At 37.0% G+C, this 21,546-nt stretch overlaps 1 protein-coding gene across 1 annotated transcript in view; it reads right to left on the minus strand.

The window, feature by feature from the left end:
* LOC150096693 (calponin-3-like) overlaps positions 1-21,546 on the minus strand; it is a 78,043-nt gene that overhangs the window by 37,155 nt on the left and 19,342 nt on the right. The gene's annotated exons all lie outside the window — the stretch shown is intronic.

The following is a 21,546-nucleotide window of genomic DNA, read 5'->3' on the forward strand; positions in this document are numbered from 1 at the left end:
TTATGTAGACTAGAACCATGTCAGGAATAATTAATTTATATAAATAAATTAATAAATACTTTTTTCACTACTTTAATACTTTAATTAAAAATTAATTAATTTGAGGTCTCATCAGTGGGAGCCAGACCTGGGAGAAATAGCACAGTTAAAGTCATATATATCTCATATACAAGTTGCCAAAAGGTGCTCAACCTTATTAATAAAAATCTCTGGATGAGAGAAAGAAGTAAAAAGTTTTTTCTCCTTGTATATTATAGTTAAAGATTCTAAGAAATTATATACTTGGTTTTAACCCTTTTCCCCAAGGAAGCAAAACAATGTTTTGTGCATGAAATATTCATATCTGAGCTACTTGTATATAGAGGCTAATGACTTCACATCACTTGCCTTAGCATGTATCCCATAATGCACTCCCTTTCGGATATGTATAAAGCTATGCATAATGGGAAGAGCCACCACCCAGACCAGTTTCAACCTTTTATTGAGGTATCATCAGTGGGAACCAGACCCAGGAGAGATACCAAGGTTGAAGTAATGCAGAAGTCATATACATCGAATATACAAGTATATTTTAATAATAAGGTGATGCACCTTTCTACTATTTGTATATGGGAAAATATGACTTCTACGTTAATTCAACCTTGTATCTTCCTGAGTCTGGCTCCCACTGATGAGAGCTGAAAGGTTGAAACCAGTCTGCGTAGACTCCCTCCCAGAACACACAGCATTATGCATGCCTGAAAGGAAGTATGCTTTGCATCATGAGATACTAAATTAACTGATGTGAAATCATCAACTTCTACATAAAAGTAGCCTAGATGAAGATATTTTGTGTCAAGTTTCTGCTTACACTTGGATAAAGGATTAAACAAGAATTTCATGGCAAGTATAATTTACTTTGTAACTGGAAAAAAACTTTCTACAATTAACCATGAAACGTCAAGCAGACAAACTGCATGTAGATTATTATTATTACCACCCCAAGACCTCATGGAGTCAAAGACTCATCTGGGAGGTCCTTTTATCACACATACAGCTCATCATACTGTGTCTTAAACACACTCAAACTCCTTGCAGACACCACACTCTCATGCAAGGCATTCCAATCATTTACAACTCCACATGAAAAAAACCTACCTCTCACTCCCCTACTCACACCCTCTTTATACAGTTTCCAGGGATGACCTCTAGTTCTCCCCTGATCTCCCACTATTTTCTGTAGAACTTCTCCAGCATTGATCCTATAATAACCCCTTACCAACTTGTAGGTTCTTTCCTCATACTCGACATTCCAGAGGTGAGAAACTACCTTAGTTTCTGACTAATAGATTTAGGGAGTGACAGACAACTCTAACTTCCCAAATCTGTCCAAGTTCAACTTGTTTATAAGTGAACTTAGTTCTAACCTCAATGTTATAATTATCCATTTTTAATCTACAAAACAATAACTAATTTTCTTAACAAAAGCTCTTAATTTCATCTTCAAAACGTGTGCACTCCCATATATATCTTCGAGTTTTTAATTAGAATCTTCTCTTTTTAATCTACACCTACAAACTTCTTTACCCATTCTATCAAATTCATTTACTGTATCACACTCAAAATGCTGCCAACCATTCTCAACTTTCTGATTACATTTATTTAAAATAAATTCTCCCGTTAACTCTCATCTTCGTTAGAGATTTTAATGTTAACAACAACTCCAACTGGCTTTATTTGACCAATCAAGATTTTTATATGGACAGAAAGAAGTTATTACCAGAAGTGCAAATGAATTTAAGTATCAATATAACATATGTTGCTTGGCGAGTACGATTCCCACAATGAGCCTGCTGACTCAAAGTTTGTTGTTATTACAGGAATAGCGATTTTTTTTTTTTCATCTCAAAAAGGCATTTTTATGTATATTGGTTCTAATAAACTGTCAGCTGTTCATTTGTCTATCACTTCCTAATCTATCAGCCATTTCAAAATTTTTGATTAAATATTCTGCAATCCAATTCTAATGAAGTTATTTTACATGGAGATTTTAATGTTCACAATTCTGACTGCTTTTCCAACAGCACACAAATATGACATGCAGAGATAAGACATTTACTGTTTCTAATGATCTCGCAAGTTATTCACATGCTTACTGGAATACCTGATAATCCTAACCACTCTCCAAACACTACTGAATTTTTTCTCACTAATTGGTTGGTTTACTGGTGCAAGAACAGCAAAGGTCATACTGCGCCATAGCAAAGGTTACAGCAGTACATAAATATTCAAAAACAAACTAGTAAACAAAGTGCACATACAAAAACCAAGCTAAGCAATGCAGTAGCTACATATAAATGAAATTACAGCAAAGGTCACAGCAATACACAAAGTCAAAGGCTACAGCAGTGCATAAATAGTCAAAGAAAAATTAGTAAATACTATGTATGTACAAAAATTCTGTTAAAATTAAGTTAAGCAATGCATTATCAACATACACCCTCTGTCCAAAAAGAAACCAAACTTTTCGAAAATAGAACTAGCGCCACCTATTGTATCTTTTCATTGTCGACAATGGCAACCTTCGTTAGTGTTGTGTCAACTGTTTATGACATTTGTTTCATTAGAAGCAGAGCTGTAATGCCAAGAGTGAAGGTGTGTTTTGACGAAAGGTCGGAAAATGAGTTTCAAACAGAGAACTGCGATTGACTTTTGTGTTAAACTTGGTAAAAGTTTTACTGAAATGCATCAAATGCCACAAAAAGCATACAGTGATGAATGCTTATCCCGTACTGAAGTTTACAAGTGGTTTAAGCCAGCGTTCTTCAACCTTTTTACACCTGCGGACTGGAGAAATATTCCGTGGACCGGCTGATGGCAAAGACAGAAACATAAACCAATGTAAATAGTATTTTATTTATTAAATCCAATGTTATAAAATTACAATTTTTAGGTAGTGTGAGATCTGCTGCTGCTTAGAGGTCAGAAAATTTGATATACGTGGCTGGAGTGTTGTTTCTGAGAGAAGAAGAAATTTTTGGCACACTGCCAGGAAATTTCCACAGACTGGTGCCGGCCCATGGACCACAAGTTGAAGAACAAAGGTTTAAGCGATTTCAAAATGGTCGTGAGCCACTTGAGGACGACAAAAAGCGGGGCCATCCAAAAACTGGACTGAGCGAAGTTAACATCCAAAAAGTGCATGATTTCATCAAAGAAAACCCGAAATCGTCTGTGAGATTGATTGAAGATGAACTGGGGATTCCAAATCAACTGTGCACAACATTTTGACCGAGAATTTGGGCCTTCGTAAACTGCATTCGCAATGTTCCCCACAAGTTGACCGACAACCAAAAAAAATGTATCGAATTGAACACTGCAAGGACCTCATTAAAACTGCTCGTAAGGACTCAAACTTCCTCGAAACGATCATTACTGGTGACGAAACATGGAGTTTTGAGTATGAGCCCAAAACAAAGCGCCAGAGTGCCGAGTGGAAACCACCAGAAGAGGGGCACCCAAAAAATTCCACATATTTGGAATCATATGTGGAATCACATATGATTCCAAAGGCATTATCCACGAAGACTTCGTTCCGCCTGGCCAAACGGTCAATGGTGAGTTTTATGTCGAAGTTTTGAAGCGAGAATTCATTGCATACGGCTTGAATATCATGACGACCGACTGTTCGTCAAAAAACACTGACACTCTTGGCACCATAACTCGGCTTCTAATAAAACAAATATCATAAACTGTTGACACAACACTAATGAAGGTTGCCTTTCGACAACAAAAAGAACAGGTGGTGCCACTGGTTTCTTCTATTTTCGAAAAGTTCGGTTTCTTTTTGGACAGAGGATGTATATACATCATCTTCATATATATATATCATCAAATTACATCATCTTCATCACATATACATCAAATTACACTCAAATGTGTTTGTACAAATTAATTCTTTGTAGACACATTTTTCACACGCAGCAGGGTCATCAGCTCTCAGTAAATAAGAATGCGAGAGATGACTGTGACCTATGCAGAGCCTAGCAAGAACAACTTCCTCTCTTCTCTTTCTGCATTGACTAGAATGCCAATATGTAATTTCAGGCTTAATGTCATGTAATTTGTTTTGCAATGCTTCCTGCCATTAGGCAATTAGCTTTGATTGTATAAAGTGTCTGTATATGGTATAGTTAAACAATATGTCGAAAAAGTATGAGCTGATCTAGCAGCTGCATCTGCAGTCTCATTTCCCTTAATTCCAATGTAGCTGGGAATACAGAACAACTGAACATCAAAATTAAGGGTTTCTGTTTTGTGCAATAGTAACATCTTATACAGCACTGGATGTGGATTATACATAGAAGAGGGGGGGGGGCAGATAGCCTGTAAAGAGCTCAAGGAGTCTATAAATTACACACTATTGGTAGCAGTTTTCTTTTATATGCTAAGTGCAAGCTGAATGGCATTATTATTATTACATAACACCTCCAGGGAGTCCAAAAGGCTCATCGAGGGAGGGCACCCACTCTACACTCTGCTGTATAATTACTGCAATCAGGTGGGATCTGGTTGGAGATAATGTCAGGAAACAGCACAGCCAACCTAGGTATCAGTTCTTGAGCCATCAGTATAGATGGGCAAGAAATCGAGTGGGCTGTTCTCTGTATATTAAACAATTGCAGGTAGAGATGGAGTATAAGACTTCTGTAGTTGACAAAGTGAGAGGTTGCAGAAAGGAGTGCAAACCTACCATGCCAACAGCTTGCATAGTCTTTTTAACATGCATACCAAAAGGACATATGGCAGTCTGACTTTCCAATGCAGAGAAAAGAGACTAGTCTATGTAGGATGATCTACAAAAGACTATCTTTAGGGCATAATTAAGAGACAACTGTTTCTGTCCAATAAAATCCTAAAGATTCCGTTTTCTGTTATGTGGATAATAAAAACAGTGATCGCCTCGAACATTTAACTACACGATAACCAAGGGGGAGAAAAGTTGAGACCGGAAGGTGCCAACTGCCAAGTGATAGAGCCGGTTCATTTGCTTCAACATAAAGACTGAGTGGGTGATGTGCAAAAGGCACCAGTAGCTATCCGTGTACCCTGATGATTGCAGGTTATTCTGCCTTGCAGAACAATAGACTTAAGACCCATAATCCAGGTTTGAATGAATAAGTGCATAATAAAGAGGAAGCAATCTGCACTTCATTTGTGTGAAGGAGATTTAATGCTCTCTTGCACTTTTCTCTTAGTTGACAAATATGTGCAAGCAATGCAAGTTTTCCATCAAAGATGAGTCCCAAGAACTTTGCTTCTGATGCTACTGGAATAACAGTTCATCCCAATCTCAATTCAGGATCTGGGTGAAGAGTGCATTTGACAGAAGTGTACACAGATACTTTTCTGTTGAAAACCTGGACCCATTACTTAAGAGTTCACAGAAAAAAAAAATCACCTGCTTCCTGAAGTTGTCTTTCAATTACCCTCATGTTAAGAGATTGACAGTCAATTGTGAAGTCATCAACATAGAGAACATTGCCTACAGTGAGAGGAAGCTGTTTAGTGAGTTAACTGATAGCAAAAAGTGTCCCATTCTTAAGACAGAGCACTGGGGAACACCCTGTTCTTGATGATAAGGCTGAGATATCATACTTTCCACTCTGACTTGGAAAGTTTTTAATATAGAAAGGTGTCCTCTGAGACCTAGGTTATAGAGATCTTTTAATATGCCATATCTGCAGACTGCATAAGCTTTTTCCATGTGAAAGAAAACTGAAATCAGATGTTCTTACTTCAGGAATGCATCTCTTATACGAGTTCCTAGATGAACCAAATGGCCTAAAGTTGAACAATCGCTACAAAAGGCACATTGTGTATTGGAGAGAAGATCGTTGCTTTCTAAAGCAACGTTTGCTTGTGTTGGATCCTTTCGTGGTTTTGGGATAGCAATGACAACTGACTTATGTCAAGAATCCAGAAACCTTTCCTCTGCAAGTATTCTATTATATACTAAGAGAAGATCCATAGAAGATGATTTTCTCACTAGTGATCCTTATAAATAGCATAATGTGGATGTTTGCCATCTAGGATTCATATAATCTTAAGTGTCATTAATCTGACATGGATAAACACTGATTATCACCCTGTTTATTCCACTAAACATCAACATAAGAGAATCTCATTGAGTGTGGATTTCTTTCATGGAGAAACACTCACAAACCACTCTCCTCCATGTGGTGTCTGGCATATAAGAATGCCAAAAGCAATCTTTGAATTTATATGTCCTATTTCCTTGGATCATTATTGTGACAGTCGTCTTTTTCTGGTCTCTGAACTATTAATTTTCATGCAACTCTGCTTCCACATTTTGCATTCAGTCTGGTCATATAAAATGAATCGACTAGCATCTTACATTTTCAAATTCTTGTGTCAACGATCCTGGTAAATGCCCTACCACCATTCTAAATGCATAGCATTCAGTGAACAATTTTTTTTAAAAACAAAAACAAAAAGCTCATTATAATTAGAAACAGTAATTACTGTTCAACTTCATCTCAAAAGGCATTTGTATATTTTTCCTGATAAACCATATACCACTTCCCTAATCCAACACCCATTTTAACTTTCTGGTTTTATTTCCTTTCTTTAAAGGAAATAAAACCAGAACTCATAACATTTAAGTTGGTATGGAGATTTTGTCATTAATGGAGGGGATAAGAAAACAAATGGAAGGCAAGAGGGTAAAAATGAGAGGCTATCTCCGTAAGCTGTGAGGAATTCATTGCTCGAGGGTCATTCCCAGTGAAATCAGGGAAATGAAGCCACAATTTGATTTTGATGAAAGCAAGTTCTTTGACACCTTATCGTTCAGATGAAAGAAAATTTTTTAGATTGTTGCTGCCTCCTATTAATTATGGCAGCCATTTTTATTCAGTGGATCCAGAGTTTTCAGAATTTTGAAGAGTTTTAAAATTAATCTCAGCATATTTTCCCAATCATTTAATTTCTGATTTTTAACTGCTGTTTCAATGCTTCAGGTATGTACATTTTTGATTTCTTATTTGCATTTTACTCTTGATAGGTAGCTATGAAGCAAAACTGGTCATGTTCTGTTATTTTGTTTCCTAGCCTTTTGAAATGAAATTACAATATCTTTTCTCATAGAAAAGTTTCTTATACATTGGTTATGCATTACTAAATTACTTAAGGAATTGACAACATAGATAAGAATATAAATTAAATTACACTTTAATAAATATTTCCGATATTTCGGCAACGTCACGTTGCCATCTTCAAAAGGAACTTACAAAAAAGGCAAGTGCATGTAGGCACTACAACACAGTAACTGAGAATGAAGTGATGAAACTATTGTTCTCCAAAAGTCCTGATGGTGCCCCCTAGCAGGTTAAGTAGGTGTTCTTGGCCGTTGGGCTGAAGGTCTGCTGATGTAAGCCTCCCAAATTTGGGGCAGTCTCATACAACCAAATTTGTTGAGGTTTGGAGAGTCTTACTTTGGCAAAACGGGCAGGACAGTGAATATCAGAATTTCGGAACACAAGGACTACATCCGGTTTTACAAGTGCAGCCACTCTGGTCTTGCAGACCATGCTCTGGATACATGCCACAGAATATGGTGGAAGAAAGCTACAGTAATACACCATAGCAAATACAAATTCGAAAGACTATTCATGGAATCAGCCTCAGCCTTAAGAAACTCTCCAAACCTCAACAAATTTGGTTGTATGAGACTGCCCCAAATTTGGGAAGTGTAGGTTGTAGTGCCTACGTGCACATGCCTTTTTTGTAAGTTCCTTTTGAAGATGGCAACGTGATGCTGCCAAAATATAGGAAATATTTATTAAAGTGTAATTTAATTTATATTCTTATCTACGTTGTCAATTCCTTAAGTGATTTAGTAACACTATCTTTTGTGTTGCAACTTCAAGCATATTTTAGTACATCCACTTATGAAGGAAACTTTTTTAGAATCAGGAATGGTATGCATTTGACATAGCAAGGGAAAGAGTAGAAAATGAATACTTAAAAAAGAAAAAATTAACACGTACCTAAATGTACCATCAAATTCTAATTGGAAGAACTAATTTAATCTGCAATTTGATTTTGTTTATAATTCACTATTTTCAAGAGACAGCATTTGATAACAGCAAGTGATAAAATACTATGTCAATGAGGGTCATATACCCTCCCATCTGGTTTTAAAATTAGATACAGTAATGTGACCAAGGAAATAGGATACGAATAGGAATTATATAAAACACTAAAATTCTCATTTCCAAACTTGTAAGAACTGTGGAGAATGCAGATATTTGAACATGAGTGCCTCAAACAGCATGTTGATACAGGATGAGACAGGATTCAACATGTCATCTGCCATCCTAAACCCTCTACTCTTCAATCCAGTTTTGTTCAGTCATATTTACTATATTGGGATGAAGCCGTGTTTGTACTCAACTTAAAAATATAAACAACAACACAGCAATGTACTCAATTTTAAAAGGCTTCAAAGCTGTAAAAATCTAAAATATGCAAAGGCACAAGTAATGAGATTATTTCTTACTCAGTGATGAATATGAATAATTTAGCCATTAATACTGAATGTTATAACTTGGAAAGAAGTATTTATTTGCCCAAAATATTTCTTTATATTGATTCTAATCTAAATATTTGTTGACTGTTTTTCGAGTTGCCACCATGTCATATCACACCACTGTCCCTGATCCATCTGATGTTTTAGAGCCAATCAGAATTCAGAAATGCATTAATATAGTTCTATGGACCTAAGTTTTACTTGGAGAATTTTTATGATACTGACTATTTCATTTCTGTTTATAATGGCATAGATGTAACTGATTTTTTTTCCCCATCAAAGTGATTCAAGACATGTCAAAAGTAAAAAACATAGCAAAGAAAACAGATCATTGATTAAAAAATAAAAAAAAAATAAATGGTCATATTTTTTACTATTATTACATGACATCTCCAAGGACTCATGAGAGGGCATTCTACTCCACACATCTCCCCTACTACGTAATTCTATTACACACATGCCATCACCACCACCAACGATATTTTTTCATCTATAAATTGTGTCTATTCAACTTTATAAAATGGATGTTTTTTTTTTCCTTCACAGACTGATAATCACACTGATTTAGTTAACATTTGCTTTGACAATGGGAATTACACAGGGTAAAAATTAGCCATAGCATTAAGAAAAGCTTATAAATTAACCAGATCCAGGATTAAACATGACTGATATGGTTGGCAACCAGGACCTCACTGGCTGATCTTCTCTCATTCTTCATAATGCTTGTCACATTCCTAGTATGTACTGGCCGGCCTGGCTGGCCGAGTGATTAGCTTATCCCCTCTCCAGCCAAAAGGCTGCGGGTTCAAATCCCGCCATGGATGTTTGTGATTGTCTGCGGTAGATAGCGTTGGTGTAGTTGCGGTCAGTTGGTGGATTGAGTGGTACAGACAGAGCTGTAGAGCAGGTGCCCTCCCTCGATGAGTCTTTGGACTACCTAAAGGTGTTGCATAATAATAATAATTTTCCTCATGCATCTGATTATTATCTTAACTTCTTTTTCAACACTGCATGCTTGATTTCAATGTTCATCCATTTCACTCCTACTCTGTTTATTCTTAACTCCTGGTATGCAGTTATGCATTGCTTGTGTCAGATACTGCTTTATCAATCCCCAAGCTCTGTTATTTCTGCACATCTTATCAGCCCAATGTATCGATGCTGATCAACTATGGAGCCTAATAATTTCACATATATCCTTTTTGACACAAACTTTTTTTCTGTACTTCCCAAATCAGTACTTCATGATCACTCACCAACTAACGGCATTGTTTAGACTATATTAACAATCGCATCCATGAGGATGTGGTTAATATGGAATTGCTTCCATCACATGCTGCTTAAGATGTTTTCCTTCAAATTAAACAAATTCACTCTCCTTGTTCCCATAGGTTATCTTCTCCAAATCCACATTCCTGCAATTAAAATCTCCCCATTATGATCACATCTTTACATGTGCAACCAATTTGCCTAAACATTTTACACTCAGTCCTAGATTCCCTGGCCTATAACAACATCATACTAAATATACTAATCGATGCAATAAACTCAGCTCTCTTATTTCTAATAATCCTTACATTAGTTCACAAGCATAACAATCCCACTCTTTTTAAGTCCATCCCCCAGCAACACTCTCTGCTCTAGTTGCTATGCTACAGTTTGACCACTCCTATTTTCCTGATCCTAAGATTTCCATTCATATCCTTCTCATCCCCACCTTTTTTCTGCAATAATGACATCTTCAACCTTGCTATTTATCTTCCTCTTATCCCACTCACAACCTGATTTACAATCTTTCTGAACCTTAGCTATGAGGTATATAATTATTATTACAGGCAGCTCCAAGGAGTCCTTAGACTCATCGAGGGAGGTCCAACATCATGTCAAGAAAAACTATTCAACATTCACACAGTATCTATCATACTTCACCTTGAACTCAATTACAGTCATGGCACTCACAACAGACTCTGGCAGCTTGTTCCACTCTCCAAGTAAAAAACCTAGCTCTAACACCCTTGCTAAACACACTCTTACCAAGCTTCCATGGATGGCCCCTAGTCCTCCTACTACCAGTCCTATTCTCAAAAATATCTTCTGAATTAATCTTATAGAAACCCTTCAGTAATTTGAATGTCTCAATCATATCACCCCTTTTCTGCTTATCAACCAATTTCTGCAGCCCACAAATCTTCAACCTGTTTTCATAAGGTTCATTCCATAGTCCTGTTATTATCTTGGTCAGTCGTCTCTGAATCCTCTCCACCTCCTCCCCATCGAGAAGAAATCCTGGCACCCATATCTGGGCACAGTAGTCTAGATGGGGTCTTATCAAGGCTCGATACAGAGGAACAATAACCTGTTTGTCTCTGCTCGTTAAAGTGCTTTTCAGCAACCAAGTGATTTGATGAGCTGATTTTACCACTTTTGCGATGTGTCCCCTAAACTTCAACTCCCTATCCACCAACACTCCCAAATCCCTGGCCTCGTCAACCACCTGGAGTATAGTTCCACCAATGTGATATACTGCTGCTAATCTTTTCACCCCAAAATGCAAAACCTTACATTTTTCCACATTAAATTGACATCCATTCTCCTTAGCCCAGTCCTCCAAACTATCCAAATCATCCCGCAAAATTGTGACATCCTGAGCATTCACTATTGCCCTACCTAACTTCGCATCATCCGTAAACAGATGCACAGTTCCTCTCAGATCCTTTCCTATATCGTTAATGAACAAATTAAACAGTAGTGGTCCAAGAACAGAACCCTGCGGCACACCACTAGTCACAGGCTGTCTTTTGGACTCTACTCCTGAATAAACCACTCTCTGATATCTCTCCATCAACCACCCTACCCAGCAACACTCCCTGCTCTAGTTGCTATGCTACAGTCTGACCACTCCTATTTTCCTGATCCTAAGATTTCCATTCATATCCTTCTCATCCCCACGTTTGTTCTGCAGTAATGGCATCTTCAACCTTGCTGTTTATCTTCCTCTTATCCCCCTCACAACCTGATTCATAATAAAAGACAATATATTACAATATAATTCAGAAAGGAGATACAAGAGAATTTCTGGAAGCATTGAGAAAGAGTGAAAAGTGTTAGTCTATTGTTAAAATATGAGAGTACTGAGGTAAGGAGGGCTTTGATAGCAAATGATTTGACACACAGGTTGTGTAGAACAAAATGGACAAGTTTGATGTGTGCATTAAATTTGATGATAGAAAGGACATGGTCTGAGGGATGGTCTCCACAGAAAGGATTTGGTATCAAGAACCTGGAAAAATTATTGGAGTGAGATATAATGAATAAGGAAAACTAGATCGTGGAAGGAAGGGATATGTATGCATTAAGCTCTGATGATTGTGTGTAAGGACAAGAATAGCTGCCTAACTAGGCAAAGCAGGCTGCAGATTTAAAAATATAAAAGGCAAGAAGGTAATTATACACAAATGCCGATCATCAAGAATAAAGGAGTTGAGTTTACCTTGGTGAATATGTTGTGGCCTAATATTGTCATCGTATGTTAGGCTTTCGTGCAGGCTTACACATTTTACGGTGCAAGCTTCCATAACCGATAATCCCGCAGAATAGGTGGTTGCTCCTTATTCCCGGCAATATCCCATGTCTGTCGAAGCGTGTATTCACAGGGTCAGTTTGCCTGCTTTGTGGGAGGAAAAACCCCAGAATAAACTGTGGAAAAAACCTTGCTGTCCACGCCAGAGATAGGCTAACTTGGCTATGGCTGAGGAAGATTCGATGGGAATCGAACCTAGGACACTCCTTCCCCAGGTATATGGTTGCGAAGCGCATAGCCACTAGGCTAACCGCACAGACCTAATATTGTAGACAAGGTATATAATAAAAAATAACATTACAATATAATTAAGGAGATACAAAAGGATTTCTAGAAATATCAAGAAAGAGTGAAAATTTTCAGTTTATTACCAAAATATGATATTGTATAATTATATAATAAACCTAGCCTTGGAAAACAGTGGTACTGGAATTAGTTGTTGGCAAAAAATAAATCTCAGATTCTCTGATGATGTTGACTAATAGCAGAGAATAAACATCAGTTACAAGAATTAACAGACAGGTTCTAAGGCACTTTGTGATTACAGATTAAAGATCAGCATTCACAGACCCAAAATGTCTTCAGGCAATAAAATAAGCTTATGAAAATTTCAGTTAATGATGAAAAACTGGAAGCAGAAAGATTCACCTACTTCAGAAGCATACAACACAGATGGCTGATCTAAGCACAACATTAAAGCAAGAATTGCTAAAGTAACTTTTTCCCTTCATAGGTTACAGCCACTAAAATATAGCTAACTGCAAGACTACTTCATCGATACCCTTGTTAACTTTCTTACTGTATGGACGCGAGAATCAGACTTTGCTAAAGGAAGATGAGAAAAACACTATTGGCCTTCGAGATGAAGTGCTACAAAAAACTTGAATATACAATATATGGCATATATGACAAATGGCAAGGTTAGAAGGAAAATCTGCTCTGTTGCTCAAACACAAGAAAATATCACTAAAATATGTCGGAATCAGCTCCAGAGGCTGGACCACATGGCTAGATCAGATAGCTTACCTAAAACAGCACTACAGGACTTGACTTCTAGTAAACAACACCAAGGTCAACCTAGAATCACCTAGATAGATATTAGAAAATTGACTAATTCTTCATTTTCCATCTTGTTAAGGAGATCCCAAGACAAACACCTGGAGAGAGTAGGTTAGGACTCACCTTTATAGTGTCTCAAAGGTCTACATAGACTCTATGGATGAAGAAGTGAAGCCCAGCCACTCACATAACTGGAATTCAGCATAACAATATATATATATATATATATATATATATATATAGTATATTTTCAGAATATACTATGTAGTGTCGCTACACACCTGCCAGGAACAATGAAACATCAAATTGCCAATAGATATCAAATAATAGATACAAGTACTCACCATTGACCTAAATTATCCATGTTGATTGGATAGCAGAGGTGCTTAAGGGTCAAAGCTATATAACTGAGAGGAGACCTCCACATAGCCTTTAAAGGAATGCAGAAAACCAACCAGGGCTTCTGACCTAATGTCCAATCCTCACCTTCTCGTGGTGCACCCTGTTGGGTATCTACTTGGACTGAACAAACGAGGATGGGCTGGCAAATTTGGGATTTAGCCGAACCAAATTGTATTCTTATTGGTTAAACCAAAATAAAAAATGATGGTACAACATGACAAAATTTCATGCAGGCTGGGGCATCACCCGGTTAAACAAGGCCCCTGTTGTTTTCGCCAGAGAACCAAGGCAAACAGCGAAAAGTCAGCTACTGGAACAAATCTGAAAACAAACCCCAACTCTACATCACCAGAGTTAAAGATCGGTACTATCAATAAGAAGCCTTAATGGCAAAGAAATGGAGCTAGCTGAGGAATTAGATAACTACCAGATCGACATAATAGGGGTGACTGAAACAAAAAAAAAAAGACCAAAACTGGTGAGATCTTTCTGAGCAAGAAATACAAAATGTTATATTCAGGCAATGACAATCAAGGAAAAGAAGGAGTAGCCATAGTATTCAACACAAAATACAAGGCTAATCTTCTTGAATGGCAGTCAGTCTCAAGTAGAGTAATGTGGGCAAATATTTTGTGCCTATGGTCCCACAGAAGGTTATACTAAGGTAGAAGTGGAGGAATTTTTTCAGGCTTTAGAAAAAGCAACTGACACAACGAAAAAGGAAAAGTTGGTCCTTGTTGGGGATCTAAATAGCAGAGTAGAAAATGATTTTGGGAAAATTTGGAGAAAACAGCAAAGCTAATAATAATGGCAAATAAAATTGAATTTCATATTGAAAAGAATAACATGCAAGAAAGTTTTAAAGCGAATAAAAGTTGAGCAGCTCTCAGATGTGAACTGTAGACTAAAATACACAAAGATTATTGATGGAAAAATGAAAGAGTTTGAGAACAGAAATCAAACTCTGAAGAAAACATTGATTGATTCTGCCAGAGAGGCATGTAGTGAGGTTGTCTGCAATGATAAAAAAATCAGAACTCCCTGGTGGACACAGGAAGTTAAAGAGGCAGTGAAGGAAAAGAAGAAAGCATATCAAAAGTTCCTGGCAAATAAGTCAGCTTGTGCTCTTAGAGAATATAGAGACAAATGCAAGAATGCTAAACACTGTGTAAAACTAGCTAAACAAAAGTCATGGGAGGACTTTGGCAAGAATATAGAAAATAAATATCAAGAAGGTGGAAAAATATTCTGGAGGTTGTTGAAGAAGCTTAGAAATGGAGGAAAGAGTGCTGTAAAAGAAGTTAGAGATGATAAAGGTGACATGAAAATGGGAGAAAAAAATATCCTTAAGGTATGGAGTAATTACTTTGAAAAACTGCTAAATGAAACAAGCAGTGATGACAGCACAGTGATAAAAAACACTGACCAGGCATGCAGTCAGGAATACATATCCATACTTAAAGTAGAAAAAGACATCAAAGGCTTGAAATGTGGAAAGGCAGCAGGAGTAGATGATATTCGACCAGAAATGCTGACATATGGTGGTATAAGAGTCTTACAGTGGCTGCACTGCATACTTCAGAAAGCCTGGACAGAGGAACAAATTCCTGATGATTGGAGTAGAGCTCTCATAGTACCCATATACAAAAAGGGAAATAAAACTGAATGTGAGAATTACAGAGGTATTTCCCTCCTGAGTGTTCCTGGCAAGATCTATGCAAGTATACTTGAGAAACGGTTGAGAAGAATTGTGGAAGAAAAGCTTGGGAATTGAAGAACAAGTTGGATTCAGGCCAAAAAGAGGCTGTCAGGATCAGATCTTCACTTTACGACAATTAGTCGAGAAAGCATGGGAATATAACAAAGATCTGTATTTAAGTTTTGTCGATTTGGAAAAGGGATATGACAAGGTGCCAAGAGAGAAGCTATTCAATACGCTGCAGTTATATTGTGTCAATGGGGCATTATATCAAGCAATACTTAGTCTTTATTTGAGTTGTAAGTACAGGAAGATGGTTTAATGTTAAATATGGTGTGAGACAAGGATGTACATTATCCCCTCTGTTATTCATTATCTATATGGATCACATTATGAAGGAAAGTGGTATTAAACATGATATCAAAATTGGAGATGTTAATGTCAGCTCTTTGCTTTATGCGGATGATGTTATACTTCTAAATAAATCCGCTACAAGTCTGCAAGATTCTCTGACTAAATTGAATAGCTGTTGTAATAGATATGGTATAAAGGCCAGCAATAAAAAGACAAAGACAATAAAAATAGGCAGAACCATTGAAAATGGCAACTGTGGTGTGAATGGAGAACCTGTGGAACAAATAAAACATTTCAGCTACTTAGGCACGATTTTTACTGAAGATGGTAAATTAAATATAGAAATAGACAACAGAATCAGCAAAGATGGTATAGTGGGAAGTCAACTGAATAAATTCATATGGAATAAGAGAGAAATTAGTCGGAACACTAAATTAGCTTTATACAAGTGTTCAAACCAGTTTTAACTTATGGATCTGAGAGCTGGGTCAGAAGTAAAACACTTGACCAAAGACTAGAGACCGCAGATATGAGAGTCCTGAGAAAGATTATAGGTGTGAACAGATGGCATCAATGGCAATATCATATTAAAAACGAGGATATTAGGAAAGAACTTGACAATGTCAGCATCCAGGAATGTGTTAGCAGAGCTAATCTCAGGTGGTATGGTCACTTAAACAGAATGGGCAAGGAAAGATGAGCAAAACAAGTGTTCTCTGCCAGGTTGGCAGGAAAACGACCCAGAGGAAGACCAAGATATAGGTGGATTGATTGATTAACAAAGTGCCTTAGACGATAGAAATATAAGATCTGACAATGTTGTAGCTTTGACAGGTAACGGATTGACTTGGGGGGAAATTGTAGATAAGAAGTTAGTAATGATGTAATTTTTTTCATGTAGTACTATCATATCCTGTACACCCCTTGAGGGTACATGGTAGGAATTTGATGATGATGATTGGATAGCTGAGAAAACTCTTAAGGAGAAAGAAAAATTTGAGTAAAATGGGATAAAGAAACTCAAGGCGAAAGAAATTTGATCATAAAATAAAGAGGGTTTTTTGTTAAGAACGTGACTGTTTTGCCAACAGTGGGTGACAGCGATCCTACCATACTGACGAGAGAAAGTAGGGTAAGAATATGGATGTTTCACTGAATGCCCATGGTATTCGGTGAAAAGATGCTTAAATGATGATGTATCTGAATACGTCCATGGCATGCAGGAACAAAGAATAGGATGAAATGGATGAGTAATCTTATTAAGCAAGAGATCCATAAAAAGATGCAAAAGGAACATCATCAGAATGAGAAGTTATGAAATATTCTGATGATGTTCCTTTTGCATCTTTTTTTTGCTTAATAAGAATTCTGATGATGTTCGTTTTGCATCTTTTTTTTGCTTAATAAGATTGCTCATAAAGAGAAGGAAAGAAAAGTTATGAGTACTATATGGAAAGTAAAGTTGAGTATGAAATAAATGGGCAGTGAGGGTTAAAGGCAAGCCCAAAAGAATTTTGTTACTATGTTGTAAATAAAAGGAATGAAAGTGAAAAAAAAAAAAAGTTTACTAAATACATATGTTCAAGTTATGGCTGAATCAGATGCAAATGTTCAAATAATGACAGCCTGATTGGCTGAGTGGTTAGCGTATGTGCTCTCTAGCCAAAAGGCTGCGGGTTCGAATCCTGCCGTGGGCATGGATGTTTGTGATTGTGAAAATACTAGTGGTGGTAGATGGCGTTGGTGTAGGTGATGAAGGTAGTTGCAGTTGTTGAAGATGGAGAGTTGTAGAGTAGATGCCCTCCCTCGATGAGTCTTTGGCTGCCTGAAGGCGTTACGTAATAATAATAATGAGTCCTCCCATAGCTAAGATCTATAAACCTGGTGTAGATAACATAGCCTACAGTATCATCACTATGTTGGATGAAGAAACACAGGTGCACAAGAAGGTTCTACTGGTGCATAACCTAGCAAAGAATGTTTATCAAGGACAGACCAGATAGTAGTACATATTCTAAACAAAGGTTCACAGCTGTAATAAATTTAGTTTAATCCTTTATCCAAGTATGAGCAAACAAAGTTTGCACCTGAAAATATCTTCAGGACTGTGATAAGGTAGTACAACACAGGGCAACTCGTAGCAAAGGTGGACCAAGCCAATATCACTCCTATCTCAGTATCTCTCATAATGCAAAACACATCTCCTTGCAGATATGTATAATGTTATGCATTAAGGGAAGGGTCACTACCCAGACTAGTTTCGACCTTTATTGAGGTCTCTTCAGTGGGAGCCAGGTCCAGAAGTGGAGATACCAGTTTCGACATCAATAAAGGGCCAAACTGGGTAGTGACCCTTCCCTTAATGCATAACATACATATCTGCAAGGAGATGTGTTTTGCATGGGAGGTATCATATTTAAAGATGACCAGTGGTGTTACCTAGGATCAGTCCTTGGACCATTGTTATTCAGTCTATACTATGATATTTGGACGGACCTGATGAGGTTTTTAATGATGCAAGGATAGGCAGGGCAGTCAGGAATGTTACTGATATGTAGCATTTACAGAATGACTTGAATAAGGTGGAACTGTGGATGGCTGTCAATTCAATGTTAATAATCAATTAAGAGTTATGCACTTTGGTGGGATGAGATTTCCAATAGCATACTTATATAGGAGGAATTATGCTTGGAGAAATTGATAAGGCTAAGGATCTTTCACTTAGGGGTAAATAAGTTCAAAAAGGTCAAATAGCTAAGACTGCAAATACAACATCTAATATTTTTTATATAATGAAATCTGTGGTGAATTCATCACTAATAAAACACACATACTAACCACAGTGATAAGTTTTGATACGTAAATATTTCATCCCAAGTATCTTGAGACATCCTCAGTACAGTAATTCAAACAATACTAGGAATAACATACAGTTAGGGCGCATGATTACAATAGAATCTCAATATGCGTGCAGTAACGTGTTATAGAAATAAATTAAAATATAACTGAACAGAAAAAAAATTAACATACATAAAGAGACTATTTTACATAATTTTGTATGACAATTTCCCATAATTTAGGAATAGTAAGAATGTCGTTGTGGTTTAAATTTGATCTGTGTAGTAGGGCTTCAGCACTTTCTTTATATAAACGTTCAATGTTTACATAAAGATCTATGTAAAAGTTTCGACTTTTCCCAATGGATCCTATGGTTTGGGTTTTCAACTCCGTGTTGAGAGAGACCAGATTTCTGCAGTTTGAAAAGACGAACGTGGTCTTGATGTTCCGAGATGCGTTTCAGATCTACCTGTCTGTCCAAAGTAAGACAAATTGCAGGAGCATGGGATCTCATAAACACCAGATAACATCAGAGGTGAGAGTTTGTCCTTAGGAGAAGGTAAAAAGTTATAGATCTGATTGATGGGTTTGTAAGTAGTGGCAAAATTGTATTTCTTCATAATGTTTGAAAGATGTTCGGAGATGCCTTTGACATAAGGTATGGGAATCCTATGGGCTTCTTCTCGTCTAGGTTGATGTGTGGGGAAGTGACTGATGATTTTTTTTAGTTGTTTTAAGATTATATCCATTTAGGATGGCTGTATTTTTGATTATTTCTAGTTCTTGGTTTAGAGATTCTTCAGAGGAGCAGAATTTGTGTGCTCTGGTAACTAGTGATTTAATGATGCCAAATTTCTGAGACAGTAATCTGAAACAGCAGTGGATGATGAGCGGAAGAATTGTGAATGTAGCGACCTGAAAATGTAGGCCAGTGATAGACAGACATGGCGATGGATTTAAATTACTAGTATTGTTTGAATTACTGTACTGAGGATGTCCCAAGATACTTGGGATGAAATATTTACATATTAAATATCATCACTGTGGTTATAGTACAAGTGTTTTTTTAGTGATTAACATGAAATAACTGAATAATGAACATTGTAATAAGGATGACTACCTTTTCTACTTTACAAGGCCTTGATCAGATTGCGAATAGATTACTGCCTGTGTTTGTTCTCCAGGGTTTTGAGGAGAACTATGAGGGATGAAACAGCAGTAGAGAGGGTACAGAGTCATAAAGATATCAGGATTATTAAAATGTAGATTATGTGAAAAAAATTGAGAATATGCAGACTGCAGAAACTGGTAAGTAGAAGAATGAGGGGTGACAATGATCGAGAACTATGAGCTCCTGAAAGATATATGATACTGTTTGAAAATTGTCATTATATGGAAAGTAGCAAGATTCAAAATGGATTACTCCCCTTTGTCCTCTCAGTGATGCAAATCACAGAGACAAAATATTGAAATCATTAAACCTTTAATTCAAGTTGTTATTCCATTACACTTTAAGCAACATAGAAGCGAAGTCAACTCTGGAGCATAAACTTTCAAAGCATTCAGGAGCAGGAAACATTTTCCTATTTAGATTGTATAGGTTTTTTTTTTGTTAGTTTTTTGGCAAAAAATTCTGAGCACTGAATGTTGCACATTTAAAATGACAGGCAAACATTTCTGAAGTTCACAAATGTAAGATTTGGAGTAAAAGTAAGAAGGCAGGAGAGACTGGCTTTCTCCTTGGTTAACAATCATTGCAACAGAACCACGTGTTTTTGAAGAAAAAAGAGAGAAAGATTATGAGTAGAGGTAAGGCGAGGAAAAAGACTACTAACAATTGCAAATTCTTTACAATCTGTGTTAATTGATTTAACACAGATTGTAAAACTTAAGACTGAGAGAGACTGCACTTAAACAGATTTGGAGTTAGGTGTCTCAAGAAAGCACAGTTCTCCTGGGAGTTTGGTGGGGGAATGACAAGTCAAGGAAGCTAGAACTACTTGGTGGTAGAATATAGGCGAATGTGTGCAGACACCAATGAGGCAAGCAAGTAAGAATGACCAAAAAATGTGGAATGCAGTTGATCAAATAACAAAAATGGATGGGTAGTCAATACATGCTGTAAAAGATAGTTGTGGACCTAAGGGGGATACTACAGTTTGCATTTATTGCCACAAGCATTGAGAATAAAGATGTCACTGACTGTTGTAACCCACCTAAAGTTTAGTTGACAGCAGATTATGTGTTTACAGGGGCAGAATGTGAAAGGTATATTTTTCAGGGAGGACGGAAAGAATAGGATGTGGAGATCGATACTGCTCATTATAGCAACTCAATTGTAGCCAAAGAGTACTGGTCACCAGGATTGATCGGAAGGTTAATGCATCTGAAGCAGCAATCTGATACTAGATAGAAACCAACTGGGTAAAACAATTACTGCTACAGGCTACAAAGGAAGTTGTAAATATCATGCAACTGCAAATTTGCGTGATGAGTGCAGGCCAAGTACTTATTTCTGGTGGACTTAACAAGAACACAGGCTGGAAAAAGGAAAGGAATTTATTCACTTACTAAGAAGAAATGCACTTGGTTAAAACATGTCATGAAGAGAACTGGAGAGTTTGAGAGTGGTCATAGCATCAGAGAATCTGGCCATATTCAGGTTAGCCATATTACTTCCAACTGGGAAGAGTGATCATGCAGTCTTGACTTGGGAGGTCGCTAAATATGTAAAATTTTAGTAAGAAGCAGTATATATAAGATTACAGGATAGGCAACAATGACTAACTTAGGAAGTAGCTCAAAGCAATGCCATGGCATAAGAATCTGCACAGAAAGGATTAGCAATGCATAAGTTGAGGAGAATCTTGGGAGAAAAAAAAAAAAAGACTATATGCAAAGTCAGGAGGATAAAAATTTGCAGAGATTATTATTATTATTACCTCCAAGGAGTCCAAAGACTCATCGAGGGAGAGTGTGCCAACAGCATCGAACGATTGATCCCCGTCCAACTACTAACTG

Source organism: Typopeltis vanoorti, chromosome 18, assembly GCF_054136105.1.
Source record: "Typopeltis vanoorti isolate ZY-2024b chromosome 18, IOZ_Tvanoo_1.0, whole genome shotgun sequence".
In the NCBI taxonomy this organism is placed as follows: Eukaryota; Metazoa; Arthropoda; class Arachnida; order Uropygi; family Thelyphonidae; genus Typopeltis; species Typopeltis vanoorti.